Genomic DNA, 19,816 nt, shown 5'->3' on the forward strand with positions numbered 1-19,816 from the left:
AGGAGATTTTTAACCAGGCCAGGCTGGATTGGGCTCTGAGCAACCTGATCCAGTGGCAGAGGACTTAGAACTAGACACTCCTTGAGGTCCCTTCCAGCCCTGACAACAATATGACCATCAAGCTTGCTGCTATGTAACTGGGGGACCACCAGGCCCCCTGGCCTTTGATCCCCTCCGCCACTCACCCAGTGTGCACCATGGGGACTCACCAGTGATGACAGGAGGAGGATCCCTCTGCTCAGACAGGCACAGCTTGGGGCTTCTGCCTTTCCTGGGGGGATTAAAAAGGGGAGGGGGCAGGAAGGGCAAAGTGGCCACACCTGGAGTGGGAGGAGACTTCAACAGAGCCCAGGTGCTGTGGGTTTGGAGGGGGAAGAGGAGCTAAGTGGGGTGGGTAGGGTGGAAATGGCTCAGATACGGTGTCCCAGTGTGATCTGATAGAGGTGGTTGTGCTCTGGCAGGGGGGCTGGAATAGATGATCTTTCAAGGCCCATTCCAGCCCCTACCATTCTGTGATTCTGTGACCTTCTGAGGTCCCTTCCAGCCCCTGATATTCTCTGATTTGCCTCAACCTTCACTAGTGGGACAGGTTGTCTCCAGGACAGCTGGACTCCTGAAGTGGTGGATGGAGTCAGGGACCAGTACAGTCCCCCTCTGATCCATGAGGAAGAAGTAGGAGACCTGCTGAGTCACTTGGATCCTCACAAGTCCATGGGACCAGATGGGATCCATCCTAGGCTGCTGAGAGAGCTGGCAGCTGAGCTGCCCAAGCCACTCTCCATCATTTATCAGCAGTCCTGGCTCACTGGAGAGGTCCCCAAAGACTGGAAGCTGCCAATGTGATGCTATCCACAAGAAGGGCTGGAAGGAGGAGCCAGAAAACTACAGAGCTGTCAGCCTGACCTCAGTGCCAGGCAAGGGCATGGAACAGCTCCTCTTGAGTGCCATCACACAGCACCTACAGGATGGCCAAGGGACCAGGCCCAGCCAGCATGGGTTTAGGAAGGGCAGGTCCTGCCCCACCAACCTGATCTCCTTTTATGTACAGGTTCCTGCCTGGTGAATGTGGGGCAGGCTGTGGATGGAGTCTGCCTGGACTGCAGCAAAGCCTTTGGCACTGTCTGCCACAACAGGCTCCTGGCACAGCTGGCAGCTCCTGGCTTGGACAGATTCACTCTGTGCTGGATCAAGAACTGGCTGGATGGCAGAGCCCAGAGAGTGCTGGTGAATGGTGCCACATCCAGTTGGCAGCTGGCATCAGTGGTGTACCCCAGGAATCAGTGCTGGGCTCAGTCCTGTTCAATATCTTTATTGATGGTCTGGAGCAGGTGATTGAGTCCAGCATCAGTAAGTTTGCAGATGACACCAAGCTAGGAGCAGCTGTGGAGCTGCTGGAGGGTAGCAGAGCCCTGCAGAGGGACCTGGCCAGGCTGGAGGGGTGGGCAGAGGCCAATGGGATGAGATTGAACAAGGCCAAGTGCAGGGTTCTGCACTTTGGCCACAACAACCCCAAGCAGCACTACAGGCTGGGGACAGAGTGGCTGAGAGCAGCCAGGCAGAGAGGGAGCTGGGGGTGCTGGCAGAGAGGAGCTGAAGCTGAGGCAGCAGTGCCCAGGTGGGCAGCAGAGCCAATGGCATCCTGGGCTGGCTCAGGAGCAGTGTGGGCAGCAGGACAAGGGAGGTTCTTCTGCCCCTGTGCTCAGCACTGCTCAGGCCACACCTTGAGTGCTGTGTCCAGTTCTGGGCTCCTCAGTTCAGGAAAGATGTTGAGGTGCTGGAAGGTGTCCAGAGAAGGGCAGCAAGGCTGGTGAGGGGCCTGGAACACAAACCCTGTGAGGAGAGGCTGAGGGAGCTGGGGGTGTGCAGCCTGCAGCAGAGGAGGCTCAAGGCAGAGCTCATTGCTGTCTGCAGCTGCCTGAAGGGAGGCTGTAGCCAGGTGGGGTTGGGCTCTGCTGCCAGGCAAGCAGCAATAGAACAAGGGGACAGAGTCTCAAGCTGTGCCAGGGAAGGTCTGGGATGGATGTTGTTAGGAAGTTGTTGTCAGAGAGAGTGATTGGCATTGGAATGGGCTGCCCAGGGAGGTGGTGGAGTGGATGATCTTGGAGGTCTCTTCCAACCTGCTTGATTCTATGATTCTATGAAATGCTCTGAGGAAAGCTTTCTGAAATGACTTGCAGGCCACTTGGGAATACACAGAACCATGGCTAACTGCTGCCAGCCTCTTTTCTCCATTTCTCAAATGCTCACTGTCAACTCAAACCCAAGAAAGGTGTTCTTGGATCAACACATTTCTGCAGCTCTGAGTCAGCTTCTGCAGAACATAACCATAAAGTTCCCACTGACAGGTCAAGCTCAGCAATGTTTTATACTGTACTTTATTTCATTTCACTGTAAGGCCAAGAAAACTCCTCTCAAATCAGCTGCTTTCTAGATAACCTGCCTGGGTCTTACCAGCTTGGCTGTGCAAATTGCAAAGTTTGTGTTGATCTTAGTATCTGTTTTACAGCATCTGTATCTAGAATCATAGAATCAGGCAGGGTTGGATGGGACCACAAGCATCAGACAGTTCCACCCCCCCTGCCATGCCCAGGGACACCCTACCCTAGAGCAGGCTGCACACAGCCTCAGCCAGCCTGGCCTCAAACACCTCCAGCCATGGGGCCTCAACCACCTCCCTGGGCAGCCCAGTCCAGCCTCTCACCACTTTCCTGCTCAACAACTTTCTCCTCACCTACAGTCTCAATCTCCCCACCTCCAGCTTTGCTCCATTCCCCCCAGTCCTGTCTAGAATCATAGAATGTAGAATCTAGAATCATAGAATCAAGCAGGTTGGAAGAGACCTCCAACATCATCCAGCCCAACCTAGCACCCAGCCCTGGCCAAGCAACCAGACCATGGCACTAAGTGCCTCAGCCAGGCTTGGCTTCAACACCTCCAGGCATGGTGACTCCATCACCTCCCTGGGCAGCCCATTCCAATGCCAATCACTCTCTCTGACAACAACTTCCTAACAACATCCAGCCTAGACCTCCATTGGCACAACTTGAGGCTCAGTCCCCTCAGACTTAAAGAATATTCCTAAAGAATTAATTTATTCTTCTTTGATAAACATTTTCTTAGCAGTCCAGTAAAAGCATTAGAACCTCACTGACAAAGTTTGATTGATTATCTAAAGCATCAATTCCTGCCTCACCTGTTTTGCTCTATAATCAAAATGATTGAGAGGCAGACATCCAGCAGCTGCAGGAATATGATCACTGGATCACAAGATGGCAGGGCTTGGAAGGGTCTCAAGGAGATCATCAAGTCCAACCCCCTTGCCAGAGCAGGATCATACAATCTAGCTCAGGTCACTGAGGAACACATCCAGATGGGCTGTGAAAGTCTCCAGAGAAGGAGATCCCACAGTCTCTCTGGGTAGCCTGTGCCAGGGCTCTGGGACCCTTCCAGGAAAGAAGTTCCCCCTTATGTTGAGCTGGAGCCTCCTGTGCTGCAGCTTACACCCATTGCTCCTTGTCCTATCGCAGGGAGCAGTGAGCAGAGCCTGTCCCTCCTCTCCTGACCCCCAGCCCTCAGATCTTTATAAACATTGATCAAATCCCCTCTCAGTCTTCTCTTCTCCAGACTGAACAGCCCCAGGTCCCTCAGCCTCTCCTCATCAGGCAGTGCTCCATCCTTGTAGCTCTCTGCTGGATCTCCTCCAGCAGATCCCTGTCCCTTTTAAACTGAGGAGTCCAAAACTGAATGCAGTACTCAAGATGAGGTCTCAGCAGGGCAGAGTAAAGGGGAGGAGAACCTCCCTTGATCTGCTGGACACACTCTGCTTAATACACCCTCAGATCCTTATAAACATTGATCAAATCCCCTCTCAGTCTTCTCTTCTCCAGACTAAGCAGCCCCAGATCACTCAGCCTCTCCTCATCAGGCAGTGCTCCAGTCCCCTAATCATCCCTGTAGCCCTCCACTGGACCTTCTCCAGCAGATCCCTGACCCTCTTATATCAGGGAGCCCAAAACTGAACACAGTACTCAGTGATGCAGTACTCAATGATGCAAGAGAAGTTACTGCAACTAGCAAACAGTGTCATCCCAAATGGGGTTTGCTCAACACAGTACTCAGTGATGCAGTACTCAATGATGCAAGAGAAGTTACTGTAACTTGCAAACAGTCTCATCCCAAATGGAGTTTGCTCAACACATTGCTCAGTGATGCAAGAGAAGTTACTGCAACTAGCAAACAGTCTCATCCCAAATGGGGTTTGCTCAACACATTGCTCAGTGATGCAAGAGAAGTTACTGTAACTAGCAAACAGTCTCATCCCAAATGGGGTTTGCTCAACACAGTACTCAATGATGTAGTACTCAATGATGCAAGAGAAGTTACTGTAACTAGCAAACAGTCTGATCCCAAATGGGGTTTGCTCAACACATTGCTCAAAGATGCAAGAGAAGTTACTGCAACTAGCAAACAGTCTGATCCCAAACGGGGTTTGCTCAACACAGTACTCAATGATGTAGTACTCAATGATGCAAGAGAAGTTACTGTAACTAGCAAACAGTCTGATCCCAAATGGGGTTTGCTCAACACATTGCTCAAAGATGCAAGAGAAGTTACTGTAACTAGCAAACAGTCTGATCCCAAATGGGGTTTGCTCAACACAGTACTCAATGATGCAAGAGAAGTTACTGTAACTAGCAAACAATCTGAATCCAAATGGGATTTGCTCAACACATGCTCAAAGATGCAGCACTCAATGATGCAAGAGAAGTTACTGCAACTAGCAAAGAGCCTCATCCCAAATGGGGTTTGCTCAACCCATTGCTCAAAGATGCAAGAGAAGTTACTGTAACTAGCAAACAATCTGATCCCAAATGGGGTTTGCTCAACACAGTACTCAATGATGCAAGAGAAGTTACTGTAACTAGCAAACAGTCTCATCCCAAATGGGGTTTGCTTAACACAGCACTCAATGATGCAAGAGAAGTTACTGTAACTAGCAAACAGTCTCATCCCAAATGGGGTTTGCTCAACACAGTACTCAGTGATGCAAGAGAAGTTACTCTAACTAGCAAACAATCTGAATCCAAATGGGATTTGCTCAACACATGCTCAAAGATGCAGTACTCAATGATGCAAGAGAAGTTACTGTAACTAGCAAACAGTCTGATCCCAAATGGGGTTTGCTCAACCCATTGCTCAATGATGCAAGAGAAGTTACTGTAAGTAGCAAACAGTCTGATCCCAAAACAGGGTCTTCAATGTTTCATCCTTACAAAAGCATAATTAAATACTAGGAGGTGAAAGAAAAGAAAAAGACCTACTTAATATACTTCAGATCCTTTCAAACCAGTAGAAAGCCAAATTCAAAGAGGTTAGCTTTGAGATCAAAACAAAACCTTCACCTGCATCAACCCAAACTGACAGCAGCAAGTGTTAAGAAGCAAAGCACCAGAGCAAACCAAAGCAAGTCTTAATTTCCTGCTGAATCTCCCAGTTCTGCTTCCTTGCTTTGCCAGTGCATGTTTTATTTATGACTGGAGGAACTTGTCCCTGAAGGGCATGTCTCACCAAGCTGATCTTGCAGGGGACAAAGTAAATCTAATATGAACTTCATCTGCTTCAGATCATCACAAAGTTAAATGAGTCCATGTACTTTGCTCAGGTTTCTGCCTCAGCTACAAAGGAAGAAGCTGGCCCTGATGGTAGATTTGTGGCTTACTTTCCCTGAGATCCCCTTTCACCACCTCACAGACTTACCTCCCTCCTTACAGACAAAAGAATACAATCCAACAGGGCAAGGAAAATGTCTTGTACTGATAAATTAAGCCAAGGGTCTGCAAAAGTAGTTAAAATTCCATGCACTTCCCTTTGTCCAAAGCTTCGAGAGACAGAGCAAATGTGTCCAACAAATGTTTAACAAACAAACAAAAGATAAGTGACATTGATGAGGGGACAGAGTCTGCTCAGCAGGTTTGCTGATGGCACCAAGCTGGGAGGTTTGGCTGAGGCAGCTGCAGGCTGTGCTGCCATCCAGAGACACTTGGAGAGACAGAGCTGGGCACAAAGGAACCAAATGAGGTTCAACAAGGACAAGTGCAGAGTCCTGCACCTGGGGAGGAATAACAAACTGCAGCAGTACAGGCTGGGAGGTGACTGCTGGAGAGCAGCTCTGTGGAGAGGGACCTGGGAGTGCTGGTGGAGAACATCCATGGCACAGCAATGTGCCCTTGTGGCCAGGAAGGCCAAAGGGATCCTGGAGTATATTAAGCAGAGTGTGTCCAGCAGATCAAGGGAGGTTCTCCTCCCCTTTACTCTGCCCTGCTGAGACCTCATCTTGAGTACTGCCTTCAGTTTTGGGCTCCTCAGTTTAAAAGGGACAGGGATCTACTGGAGGAGATCCAGCAGAGAGCTACAAGGATGGAGCACTGCCTGATGAGGAGAGGCTGAGGGCCCTGGGGCTGCTTAGTCTGGAGAAGAGAAGACTGAGAGGGGATTTGATCAATGTTTATAAAGATCTGAGGGCTGGGGGTCAGGAGAGGGGGGACAGGCTCTGCTCACTGCTCCCTGGGATAGGACAAGGAGCAATGGGTGTAAGCTGCAGCACAGGAGGTTCCAGCTCAACACAAGGGGGAACTTCTTTCCTGGAAGGGTCCCAATGCCCTGGCACAGGCTGCCCAGAGAGGTTGTGGAGTCTCCTTCTCTGGAGACTTTCAAGGCCTGTCTGGATGTGTTCCTCTGTGACCTGAGATAGATTGTGTGGTCCTGCTCTGGCTGGACTCAATGATCTCTTTGAGTCCCTTCTAACCCCTAACATCCTGTGTACACAACAGCACACTCACCTCTAGCCCTCAAAACACAACCTCTCATTATGGAAGTTTCCAAGCACTCATAGTTCTTTATTCAGTCAAACTAAAACCCTTTCAAAAAGCTGTCCTAGACTTCCTGGAACATCAGCCTGAAAGGATGCACTCAACAAGGCACATTCCTGTTCCACTACTGAAGATCACACAACAGCCTCCTCCTAACCCCAGCTTGCATGTTAGCAATAGGGGCACTGGACATGGTCTCCTGAGCAAGCTCAGACTTGTATCTAGTTCAAAAGCAGAGATGTAACAAGTGGTTAGGATGGCTTCATGGGGAGATGGACATCTGATTGCATTAGCACCTTTTCCACCTATTGTACTGGGCCTCTTAGAATCATAGAATCAGCCAGGTTGGAAGAGAGCTCCAAGCTCATCCAGCCCAACCTAGCACCCAGCCCTATCCAGTCAACCAGACCATGGCACTAAGTGCCCCAGCCAGGCTTGGCTTCAACACCTCCAGGCACAGTGACTCCACCACCCCCCTGGGCAGCCCATTCCAATGCCAATCACTCTCTCTGACAAAAACTTCCTAACAACATCCAGCCTAGACCTCCCCTGGCACAGCTTGAGACTCTGTCCCCTTGTTCTGTTGCTGCTTGCCTGGCAGCAGAGCCCAACCCCACCTGGCTACAGCCTCCCTTCAGGGAGTTGTAGACAGCAATGAGCTCTGCCCTGAGCCTCCTCTGCTGCAGGCTGCACACCCCCAGCTCCCTCAGCCTCTCCTCACAGGGCTCTGCTCCAGGCCCCTCACCAGCTCCATTGCCCTTCTCTGGACACCTTCCAGCACCTCAACATCTGTAATGAATTGAGGAGCCCAGAACTGGACACAGTACTCAAGGAGTGGCCTGAGCAGTGCTGAGCACAGGGGCACAAGAACCTCCCTTGTCCTGCTGCCCACACTGCTCCTGAGCCAGCCCAGGATGCCATTGGCTCTCCTGCCCACCTGGGCACTGCTGCCTCAGCTTCAGCTCCTCTCTCCCAGCACCCCCAGCTCCCTCTCTGCCTGCCTGCTCTCAGCCACTCTGGCCCCAGCCTGGAGTGCTGCTTGGGGTTGTTGTGGCCAAAGTACAGAACCCTGCCCTTGGCCTTGTTCAGTCTCACCCCATTGGCCTCTGCCCACCCATCCAGCCTGGCCAGGTCCCTCTGCAGGGCTCTCCTACCCTCCAACAGCTCCACACCTGCTCCTAGCTTGGTGTCATCTGCAAACTTACTGATGCTGGACTCAATCACCTGCTCCTGATCATCAATAAAGATATTGAACAGGACTGTGCCCAGGACTCTTAATCACCCAGGGCCACACCTAAAGAAATGTTACAAGGTTTTAACTTCTTTTGCTCCTCAGCAAAGGGATGAATATGGAAGGCAGGACAATAGCACTTTGCTCAGCTCTTCAGTTGCTCCCAGCCTCCAGCAGATGAAAGCCATCCTGCCGTTGGCTGGTGACTAAGTAGTGCAAGGGAAGAACAATAACATAAGCTAAGGACTACTCTTAGGAAGCTGGCCTTCCTGCAGCTAATCAAATCTTATTTGCTCCAATTTGATCCTTATTAGACTTTGCAGGGAAGATTTTCCTCAGGCCATCTAAAAGAATTCCTTTTTCATTGTCGTGCTGTTTGTGGGAAGAGAATACATTTACATACTAAGAATAAGCTATCTCCAGATTTTCCAGGGACCTGGAGGGTGCTGTTTGCACAGAAAATCCTCTAGAAGAAAAAGAGAGCAGGACTGTGAAGACAAGCTCATGCCCAAAGTGCAAATCATTGTTTAGTTCTTCCTCCAAACGTTTGTTCATCCCATTAGAGAGTTCTTAGCTCGCAGAAAGGACATTAACTCCCTGCCAGGACAACCATGCTGAGCCAAATGCTTCACTACACAAGGTAGTTCTCCAAGTAAACCTCTAGCTACTTGCATCAGATTCTACCTCCAGCTTTCTCATCTTTGTCACAGCAGCCTTAAGTTCTCTTGGCTCTGTTCAAAAGAAGTCAACAATTTGATGTCACCAAACGGCCCAGGATGACAAAATGGACATGTCCATCAGAAGCTACAGAAGTTCAGAGAATCATAGAATCAACCAGGTTGGAAGAGTCCAGTTCTGGGCTCCTCAGCTCAAGAGAGATGTTGAGATATTGGAACATGTCCAGAGAAGGACAACAAAGCTGGTGAGGGGCCTGGAGCACAGCCCTGTGAGGAGAGGCTGAGGGAGCTGGGGGTGTGCAGCCTGCAGCAGAGGAGGCTCAGGGCAGAGCTCATTGCTGTCTGCAGCTCCCTGAAGGGAGGCTGTAGCCAGGTGGGGTTGGGCTCTGCTGCCAGGCAAGCAGCAACAGAACAAGAGAACACAGTCTCAAATTGTGCCAGGAGAGGTCTAGGCTGGATGTTGTTAGGAAGTTCCTGCCAGAGAGAGTGATTGGCATTGGAATGGGCTGCCCAGGGAGGTGGTGGAGTCTCTGTGGCTGGAGGTGTTGAAGCAAAGCCTGGCTGGGGCACTTAGTGCCATGGTCTGGTTGACTGGCCAGGGCTGGGTGCTAGGTTGGAGTGGATGATGTTGGAGGTCTCTTCCAACCTGCTTGACTCTATGATTGAATATCGGTGGGGGGATGCTCTGCTGTACACAGCCATTGTCTCTCATTGTGTCTGCACAGCAGGATGAGGCCCAGATTCCAACTGGAATCCTCAAGCTTTACAAAGGAAATAATTCATTACTGCAACACCAAAACCTCCCCCAAGACTCACAGAATCACAGAATCATAGAATCAACCAGGTTGGAAGAGACCTCCAAGCTCATCCAGTCCAACCTAGCACCCAGCCCTGTCCAACCAACCAGACCATGGCACTAAGTGCCTCAGCCAGGCTTGGCTTCAACACCTCCAGGCACAGAGACTCCACCACCTCCCTGGGCAGCCCATTCCAATGCCAATCACTCTGACAGGAATTTCCTCCTAACATCCAGCCTAGACCTCCCCTGCCACAACTTGAGACTCTGTCCCCTTGTTCTGTTGCTGCTTGCCTGGCAGCAGAGCCCAACCCCACCTGGCTACAGCCTCCCTGCAGGCAGCTGCAGACAGCAATGAGCTCTGCCCTGAGCCTCCTCTGCTGCAGGCTGCACACCCCCAGCTCCCTCAGCCTCTCCTCACAGGAAAAGCAGCAGATATTTTCCTCCAGGAAAAGCAGCAGATACTCTTCCTGCAGGAAGTTACTGGTACCACATGAACTGCAAACTTCTTTCTCTTCCCCTCCTCTCTCGAAATGAGCATTTCTTAGCCTTTGAAGCATGAAATAAGTAAGGCCCATAGAGGATGGTATTTTTAGCTTCCAGGATCACATGATGTGCCAATGGCTTCTGTCAGCATCATCAGTCTTGCAAATTTAAATTGATTGAAGTAATGAGAGAGCTTGGCAAACACACCAAGTCGAAACATATCGAAGGGCAAACCTCCCCAGCAGACAGCACGGTGCAAATGCAGCCCTCTATAAAACTCCTAAACAATTCATGGCAGCAGTGCTGGCAAAATGCTTGCTGTGTGGGCAAAGATGTGAAGCATTTCTGGATGTCTTTTTTATCCTAAACAGTTCATTTTCTTTGATTTTTATGGGGTTGGGTTTTTTTTTGGTCGTTCTCTCTGTCCTTCCTCTCAGAGCCTTTTGTCCTTCCTCTCAAAGGCTTGATACAAATCAGCCTTGTCCACGTTAAGCACTAATTAATTCAGCATCACCCAATTTCTGCTACAAACAAACAGCTGGGGGCTTGGGTTGTTCTTATTCTGGATGTATGTGTCCAGCAGGACACAAAATAGGGGGAATAAACTACTATGAACTTGCAACCTTACAGGTCTGATCAAAGGCAGAGCAGCCAGAGGAAAGACTTCAGAAATCCTCTGCAGTTTTGCTGTGAGGTTTTTGGATTCTGTTGGGTTGTTTTTTCTCACTGTGATCAAATGTTAGAATAAAAATCCCAATGGGCAGAGATTTTCCATTCCAAATCATAGAAGCAACCAGGTTGGAAGAGACCTCCAAGAGCATCCAGCCCAACCTAGCACCCAGCCCTGGCCAAGCAACCAGACCATGGCACTAAGTGCCCCAGCCAGGCTTGGCTCCAACACCTCCAGGCACAGAGACTCCACCACCTCCCTGGGCAGCCCATTCCAATGCCAATCACTCTCTCTGACAACAACTTCCTAACAACATCCAGCCTAGACCTCCCCTGCCACAACGTGAGACTGTGTCCCCTTGTTCTGTTGCTGCTTGCCTGGCAGCAGAGCCCAACCCCACCTGGCTACAGCCTCCCTTCAGGCAGCTGCAGACAGCAATGAGCTCTGCCCTGAGCCTCCTCTGCTGCAGGCTGCACACCCCCAGCTCCCTCAGCCTCTCCTCACAGGGCTCTGCTCCAGGCCCCTCACCAGCTTCCTTGCCCTTCTCTGGACACCTTCCAGCACCTCAACATCTCTCTTGAACTGAGGAGCCCAGAACTGGACACAGCAGTCAAGGTGTGGCCTGAGCAGTGCTGAGCACAGGGGCAGAAGAACCTCCCTTGTCCTGCTGCCCACACTGCTCCTGAGCCAGCCCAGGATGCCATTGGCTCTGCTGCCCACCTGGGCACTGCTGCCTCATCTTCAGCTACTCTCTACCAGCACCCCCAGCTCCCTCTCTGCCTGCCTGCTCTCAGCCACTCTGTCCCCAGCCTGTAGCCCTGCCTGGGGCTGTTGTGACCAAAGTGCAGAATGGGCCAGTCAATTCACCAGCATTCTTACTTTAACTGGGAGGTCCACACCTGCTGAGCATCCACCAACACACACAGAGACAAACAACCCTCCTACAAACACAGGAGAGGATTAAGGGTAAGACTGGAGGAGAGAAGACTGAGAGGAGATCTGATCAATGTGTACAAGCACCTGAGGGATGGGCATCAAGTGGATGGGGCCAATCTCTCTGCAGTGGAGCACAGCAATAAGCCAAGGAGAGTTTCCAAACCTGCCTGGCTACATTCCTGTGCAGACTACCCTAGGGGACCCTGCTTTGGCAGGGGGCTTGGACTTGATGATCTCTGGAGGTCCCTTCCAGCCTCTAATGTTCTCTGCTTCTGTGAAAAGGTTAAGTAACTCTTTCTGACAGAGAAACTTTTACTGGTCAAGGTCACTGCACTTACAAACTAAAGTCAGCAAACCTGCACCATTTGGTAGGTTCTTGGTTTTCTTTTTCCAATGACTTCATGCTGTGGACTTGCTGCATTGACTGAAACACAAATACCAAAGACACAATATATGGGCCAGATTTTTCTCAGCTTCACCAGCATAAATCTTCAACCATTCCAGTAAAATAGGTGAGTTGCCACTGCAGCAAAACAGGTGGAAAAGTCTCCTCTCACTGCCACTCTTATGCCTGCATCTCACAGGTGAATTTAACTAGAATTCTACTCCACTCTCCTCTACTTCTCTCTGGTCAGACCCCACCTGGAGTACTGCAGCCAGTTCTGGAGCCCCTGGGACAAGAGGGCTGTGGAGATGCTGGAGAGTGTCCAGAGTAGGGCCAGGAGGATGCTCAGAGGCTGCAGCAGCTCTGCTGTGAGCACAGACTGAAAGAGTTGGGGCTGTGCAGGCTGGAGCAGAGGAGACTCCCAGGGGACCTTCTTGTGACCTTCCAGCATCTGAAGGGGGCTACAAAAATCTGGGGAGAGACTTTTTAGGCTCTCAGGGAGTGACAGGAGTGGGGGGAATGGAGCAAAGCTGGAGGTGGGGAGAGTGAGGCTGGAGGTGAGGAGGAAGTTGTTGAGCAGGAGAGTGGTGAGAGGCTGGAATGGGTTGCCCAGGGAGGTGGTTGAGGCCCCATGGCTGGAGGTGTTTGAGGCCAGGCTGGCTGAGGCTGTGTGCAGCCTGCTCTAGGGTAGGGTGTCCCTGGGCATGGCAGGGGGGTTGGAACTGGCTGCTCCTTGTGCTCCCTTCCAACCCTGACTGATTCTATGATTCTAATGAGCAAGTCCTCCTGTGCTGAGTGTTAATTTGTTGGACACCCTGGCACAGAGTTGAGGGAAGGAATCTGTCATTCCCAGAAGTGACTGCTTTGTACCTCAGGCTGTTTCTCACCAGGGCTGGTCCCTTTTTCAGAATCAGAACAAGAAAACTCCAAACTATTCACAGATCCACTCTGTTACATTCAAATCCAACTGGCAAGAGCATGTGACATGGACAAGCTTCACTGGCATGAGTCTGGGGTAGGACACTTCCCAAGTGCTAAACAAGCCTGCATGCTACAAAGCACTTCACGTTGGCTCACATGACTAAAACCAATTGATTCCCTCTCCCATTGATTGGGATCTATAAATAGTCACTTTGTGCTGGACATGACTTTCCTCTCAGCAGGAACTGACTGATTTCTGTCCAGACATCAGGCCACAAGCTAGGCACAGGGACAGAGCTCATAGCAAACTTGAGGCACAAACCCTCATGTTCCCTTGCTAAGCTCCAGAGACTCTGAGTCCAGCCACAGTCTGGCTACCCTGATTTTCCAAGGGTGTCTCAGAGCCTAGAGAAAACTTAACTGACTGATATAGTCTGGGCTTAATCCACATGCAGTAAGCCTCTATTACACAGACATCAAACTATGCATATCTGTGAATCATAGAATCACAGAATCAGCCAGGTTGGAAGGGACCTCCAAGATCATCCAGGCCAACCTAGCACCCAGCCCTGACCAAGCAACCAGACCATGGAACTAAGTGTCTCATCCAGGCTTTGCTTCAACACCTCCAGGCACAGAGACTCCACCACCTCCCTGGGCAGCCCATTCCAATGCCAATCACTCTCTATGTGGCCAGCAGGACAAGGGAGGTTCTTGTGCCCCTGTGCTCAGCACTGCTCAGGCCACACCTTGAGTGCTGTGTCCAGTTCTGGGCTCCTCAAGTCAAGAGAGATGTTGAGGTGCTGGAAGGTGTCCAGAGAAGGGCAATGGAGCTGGTGAGGGGCCTGGAGCACAGCCCTGTGAGGAGAGGCTGAGGGAGCTGGGGGTGTGCAGCCTGCAGCAGAGGAGGCTCAGGGCAGAGCTCATTGCTGTCTGCAGCTGCCTGCAGGGAGGCTGTAGCCAGGTGGGGTTGGGCTCTGCTGCCAGGCAAGCAGCAACAGAAGAAGGGGACAGAGTCTCAAGTTGTGCTGGGGGAGGTCTAGGCTGGATGTTAGGAGGAAATTCCTGCCAGAGAGAGTGATTGGCATTGGAATGGGCTGCCCAGGGAGGTGGTGGAGTCTCTGTGCCTGGAGGCATTCAAGAAAGGGCTTGATGAGGCACTTAGTGCCATGGTCTAGTTGACTGGCCAGGGCTGGATGCTAGGTTGAACTGGATGAGCTTGGAGGTCTCTTCCAAGCTGCTTGATTCTATGACTCTATGATAATCTCTTCCTGCAGTGTTTGTGGTGCAAGGGCTGAGCAGCTCTGATCCTGGTTGCACTGCTGTAAAGCTGAAAGCAGCTCCTCTGCTGTAGAGCTGTTATCACTAAGCACTTACTGCAGGCTCAGCCCAAGGTGGAAGGGCCACACTTCACAGCTCGGAGGGGAGGGTGGTGAGGTCTTTACAGGGCATCCTAAAACAAAAACCCACTTTCAACTTGAGCAACCTCAGTGTACTCCACATTTCAAAACTACTCCAACTGCCCACAGCAGCTTATGTGTCAGGTGCTCACAATCTGTGCTATAAATAGACTCCAGCAGCCTTCCCAAAAGCATGGAGACAAGAATTGTCCAACACAGGCAGAGCACCCAAATATTCAGCCATCTAAATCTGATCTCACTCACACAAGAGATGCACAGTGCAATGCTGTGGGTTTGTGGGTTCAGTGGAGGAAAGGATTCATCTAAATGCAAGATAACTACCCTATATTTGCTTCTATTTTTAAAGCCTGTGATCAATTATTAATGTTACATGGCATGTTTAAGATAAGAACACTTTGCTGCTCTGCAGATACCAATGGAGGAGGTTTTCCTTGCTTTGCCAGATAAAAGAAACTCACAAAGATACAATCCTCTCCAATTTCACACAACAGCCCTGCCTCCCTCTGATCACTCAATCAGCACTTCTGCTATCACTTGGAAACATTAGAGAGTCAGAGAATCACCCAGGTTGGAACACACCTCGGTGCCATGGTCTGGTTGACTGGATAGGGCTGGGTGCTAGATTGGACTGGATGGTCTTGGACATCTCTTCCAACCTACTTGATTCTATGATTCTATGATTTTATGACCTCCAAGCTCATCTAGCCCAACCTATTACCCAGCCCTATCCAATCAACTAGAGCCTGGCACTAAGTGCCTCAGCCAGGCTTTATCCAGAACATTAAAGGTTAGTAGTCAGTTGCTTTTCCAGCAAAGACTTAAACAAGCATGCTCTATAAAGCTGCAGCTGAAACCTGATTATATCCCAAGCAATCCCAAAGAGTGGCTGTCAATGGCTCCATGGCCAAGTGGAGGCCAGGGACAAGCAGAGTCCCTTAGGGATCAGTCCTGGGGCCAGCCTTGTTCAACATCTTTGTGGGTGCCATGGACAGAGGCACTGAGTGCAGCCTCAGCAAGTCTGCTGCCCACACCAAGCTGTGTGGTGCAGCAGCCAGGCTGGAGGGCAGGGATCCACCCAGAGGGACCTGGAGAGGATGCAGAGGTGGGCACAAGCCAAGCTCAGGAGCTTCAATGAGACCAAGGGAAGGTCCTGCAGTTGGGTTGGGGCAATGCCAAGCACCAATCTAGGCTGGGCAGTGAGTGGCTGGAGAGCAGCCCTCAGGAGAGGGACTTGGGGGTGCTGCTGGGGGAGAAGCTCAGCAGGAGCCAGCAGTGTGCACTTGCAGCCCAGAAAGCCAAGCAGAGCCTGGGCTGCAGCAGCAGAAGTGTGGCCAGCAGGGTCAGGGAGGGGATTCTCCCCCTCTGCTCTGCTGAGACCCCACCTGGAGTTCTGCATCCAGTTCTGGAGCCCCTGGCACAAGAGGGCTGTGGAGATGCTGGAGGGTGTCCAGAGCAGGGCCAGGAGGATGCTGAGAGGCTGCAGCAGCTCTGCTGTGAGCACAGACTGAAAGAGTTGGGGCTGTGCAGGCTGGAGCAGAGGAGGCTCCCAGGTGACCTTCTTGTGGCCTGCCAGGGTCTGAAGGGGGCTACAAAAAATCTGGGGAGGGACTTTTGAGGCTGTCAGGGAGTGCCAGGAGTGGGGGAATGGAGCAAAGCTGGAGGAGGGGAGATTGAGACTGGCTGTGAGAAGTTGTTAGCATGAGAGTGGTGAGAGGCTGGACTGGGTTGCCCAGGGAGGTGGTTGAGGCCCCATGGCTGGAGGTGTTTGAGGCCAGAATGGCTGAGGCTGTGTGCAGCCTGCTCTAGGGTAGGGTGTCCCTGGGCATGGCAGGGGGGTTGGAACCTGATCCTTGTGGACCCTTCCAACCCTGAGTGGTTCTATGATTCTATGATTCAATCTGCTCCCCAGTTTTGAGTCTCCCTATCTTGCAACTTAGGGTCTGCAGAAATAGCCACCAAAGAAGGGAAAAGAAATCCTTTCCAGGGCAGGGCTGACACCTGAGTACCTGCAAAGAAGTACCAGCCAAGATCAAAATTAACTCCCTTTATGCACCATTAAGTACAGTCTATTTGCAAGCAGATTCAGTACTGCAATGGAAGAAGAAAAGGACCAAGAGCTGCCTCTGCAGCCCTGACTCAAGGCAATGCTCACAGCCATTTCAGTAGTGATACTTAGTGCCATGGTCTAGTTGACTGGCTAGGGCTGGGTGCTAGGTTGGACTGGATGATCTTGGAGGTCTCTTCCAACCTGGTTGATTCTATGTAAGAAAGGTTCTATTCTATGTAAGGATCCCAGCTCCAGAACTCTAATTACTGCTGAATAACGAACCCACAAACAGCTCCACAGGAAATCAGTGCATCTAAGTCATGTCACAGAGCACAAGGTTCCTCTGTTCACTGTCACCCCCATTCCCCATTCTCTATTGGGAACTTACAACTTACATGTAAAGAGGGCAGTCTAATTTTCCCCCTCTGTTGATGAGATGACCAAGGTCAGGGTTGGGCAAATTACGTGGGCAAAGGTTTGGCAAAGTCATCAGTGACTTTGAAACGAACTTTGTCACTTATTCTCTGATCTTTCTCTCCAGTATTTTCCCAGTCTTTCACAAATGAAGTCATCTTGGCACACTGCTGACAGATGGTGACATTGTTAGATCATAGAATCATAGAATCAACCAGGTTGGAAGAGACCTCCAAGATCATCCTGATTTTCCAAGGGTGTCTCAGAGCCTAAAGAAAACTTAACTGACTGATATAGTCTGGGCTTAACCTACATGCAGTAAGCCTGTATTACACAGACATCAAACTATGCATATCTGTGAATCATAGAATCACAGAATCAGCCAGGTTGGAAGAGACCTCAAAGAGCATCCAGTCCAACCTAGCACCCAGCCCTGGCCAATCAACCAGACCATGGCACTAAGTGCCTCAGCCAGGCTTGGCTTCAACACCTCCAGCCACAGAGACTCCACCACCTCCCTGGGCAGCCCATTCCAGTGCCAATCACTCTCTCTGACAACAACTTCCTAACAACATCCAGCCTAGACCTCCCCTGCCACAACTCCAGACTCTGTCCCCTTCTTCTGTTGCTGCTTGCCTGGCAGCAGAGCCCAACCCCACCTGGCTACAGCCTCCCTGCAGGCAGCTGCAGACAGCAATGAGCTCTGCCCTGAGCCTCCTCTGCTGCAGGCTGCACACCCCCAGCTCCCTCAGCCTCTCCTCACAGGGCTGTGCTCCAGGCCCCTCACCACCTTTGTTGCCCTTCTCTGGACATGCTCCAGCACCTCAACATCTCTCTTGAATTGAGTGGCCCAGAACTGGACACAGCACTCAAGGTGTGGCCTAACCAGTGTGGTATATGACAAGCAAAGACTCTGCTACTGTTTGGTTTAAGTGCTGACCTTTGCACAGGGGAAAATAAAGTCACCTACCTTTACTGGGAGGATGCAGAAACACTGGGAACAGGTTGCCCAGGGGGGTGCTGGAAGCCCCAGGCCTGCAGATATTAAAGGTCAAACTTGTTGGGGCTCTGAACAATCTAATCCAATTGAAGATGTCCCTGCTTACTGCAGGAGGGCTGGACTAGATGACCTCTAAAGGTCATAGAATCACAGAATCAACCAGGTTGGAAGAGACCTCCAACATCATCCAGGCCAGCCCAGCCCTGGTCAATCAACCAGACCATGGCACTAAGTGCCCCAGCCAGGCTTGGATTCAACACCTCCAGCCACAGAGACTCCACCACCTCCCTGGGCAGCCCATTCCAATGCCAATCACTCTCTCTGACAACAACTTCCTAACAACATCCATATCCTGAGGCTGTGTTCCCAAGTTCTGTTGCTGCTTGCCTGGCAGAAGAGCCCAACCCCACCTGGCTACAGCCTCCCTGCAGGGAGCTGCAGGCTGCAATGAGCTCTGCCCTGAGCCTCCTCTGCTGCAGGCTGCACACCCCCAGCTCCCTCAGCCTCTCCTCACAGGGCTCTGCTCCAGGCTCCTCCCCAGCTTCATCGTCCTTCTCTGGACACCTTCCAGCACCTCAACATCTCTCTTGAGTTGAGGAGCCCAGAACTGGACACAGCACTCAAGGTGTGGCCTGAGCACTGCTGAGCACAGGGGCACAAGAACCTCCCTTGTCCTGCTGCCCACACTGCTCCTGAGCCAGCCCAGGATGCCATTGGCTCTCTTGGCTACCAAAATCTGAGCAAGTGGATATAACAGGCAGCCTCTGCCTTCTGTTCCCATAAAAAGTATCAGACCAAAGAAGCAAACAGGCTGCAGGTAAGAAAATCACAAGAGTGACACTCAGAGGTTTGCCAGGACTAAATCCCATCAGATTAATGCCATTTCCTTTTATGACAGACTAATAGGCTTGTGAATAGCAAAGGACAGGAGACACTGCAGATCTTGACTCCAGTATGGCTGGAGCAGGATAAGACAGAGGAATGCTTTCAGAGGGTGGAAAAGCACAGAGCCAAAGCTGGCACTGCTGGCACTGGCTCAGTGTCAAACAGAAGGTTGCTAAGTGAGAATCCTTTTAATATCTGTTATTTTCAAGATAGGGACCTCAATTATTTAGTCCAAAAATTAGATTAAAGGAGAAGGCTGCAAGTAAGTGGAGGAAGAACAGAAACAATTTTAACAACCTGGAGAAATTGCCTGGAAAGAAGAATTATTTGGCTAAGTGAAAGGTTAGTCCCTGCAAAGGGAGAGTTGGCTGTCAGGACACAGTTCAGGGAACAGCTGCAGTTTGCTAGGAGAGGACCAAGGATTTAAAGGGAACCCCACACTGATGCTGCATAACTTAGAATCATAGAATCAGCCAGGTTGGAAGAGACCTCCAAGCTCAGCCAGTCCAACCTAGCACCCAGCCCTATCCAATCAACCAGACCATGGCACTAAGTGCCTCAGCCAGGCTTTGCTTCAACACCTCCAGGCACAGAGACTCCACCACCTCCCTGGGCAGCCCATTCCAATGCCAATCACTCTCTCTGACAACAACTTCCTAACAACATCCAGCCTAGACCTCCCCCAGAACAGCTTGTGACTCTTTCCCCTTCTTCTGTTGATGCTTGCCTGGCAGCAGAGCCCAACCCCACCTGGCTACAGCCTCCCTTAAGGGAGTTGCAGACAGCAATGAGCTCTGCCCTGAGCCTCCTCTGCTGCAGGCTGCACACCCCCAGCTCCCTCAGCCTCTCCTCACAGGGCTCTGCTCCAGGTCCCTCCCCAGCTTCCTTGCCCTTCTCTGGACACCTTCCAGCACCTCAACATCTCTCTTCAATTGAGGAGCCCAGAACTGAACACAGCACTCAAGGTGTGGCCTGAGCAGTGCTGAGCACAGGGGCAGAGGAACCTCCCTTGTCCTGCTGCCCACACTGCTCCTGAGCCAGACCAGGATGCCATTGGCTCTGCTGCTCACCTGGGCAC

General features: G+C 51.2%; 1 protein-coding gene across 5 annotated transcripts in view; it reads right to left on the bottom strand.

Annotated features, from left to right (window-relative positions):
* SLC35F4 (solute carrier family 35 member F4) overlaps window positions 1-19,816 on the bottom strand; it is a 277,284-nt gene that overhangs the window by 107,705 nt on the left and 149,763 nt on the right. Inside the window, exon 1 of one of the 5 annotated variants that reach the window (XM_064150371.1) lies at window positions 210-242. The exons of the other annotated variants lie outside the window; for them this stretch is intronic. The gene's annotated coding sequence lies outside the window, so the exon portion shown is untranslated. Of the gene's footprint in view, window positions 1-209; window positions 243-19,816 lie in introns of those variants that run through there. 5 annotated transcript variants of the gene reach the window in all.

The sequence above is a fragment of the Pogoniulus pusillus genome, chromosome 1, assembly GCF_015220805.1.
Source record: "Pogoniulus pusillus isolate bPogPus1 chromosome 1, bPogPus1.pri, whole genome shotgun sequence".
Classification (NCBI taxonomy): domain Eukaryota; kingdom Metazoa; phylum Chordata; class Aves; order Piciformes; family Lybiidae; genus Pogoniulus; species Pogoniulus pusillus.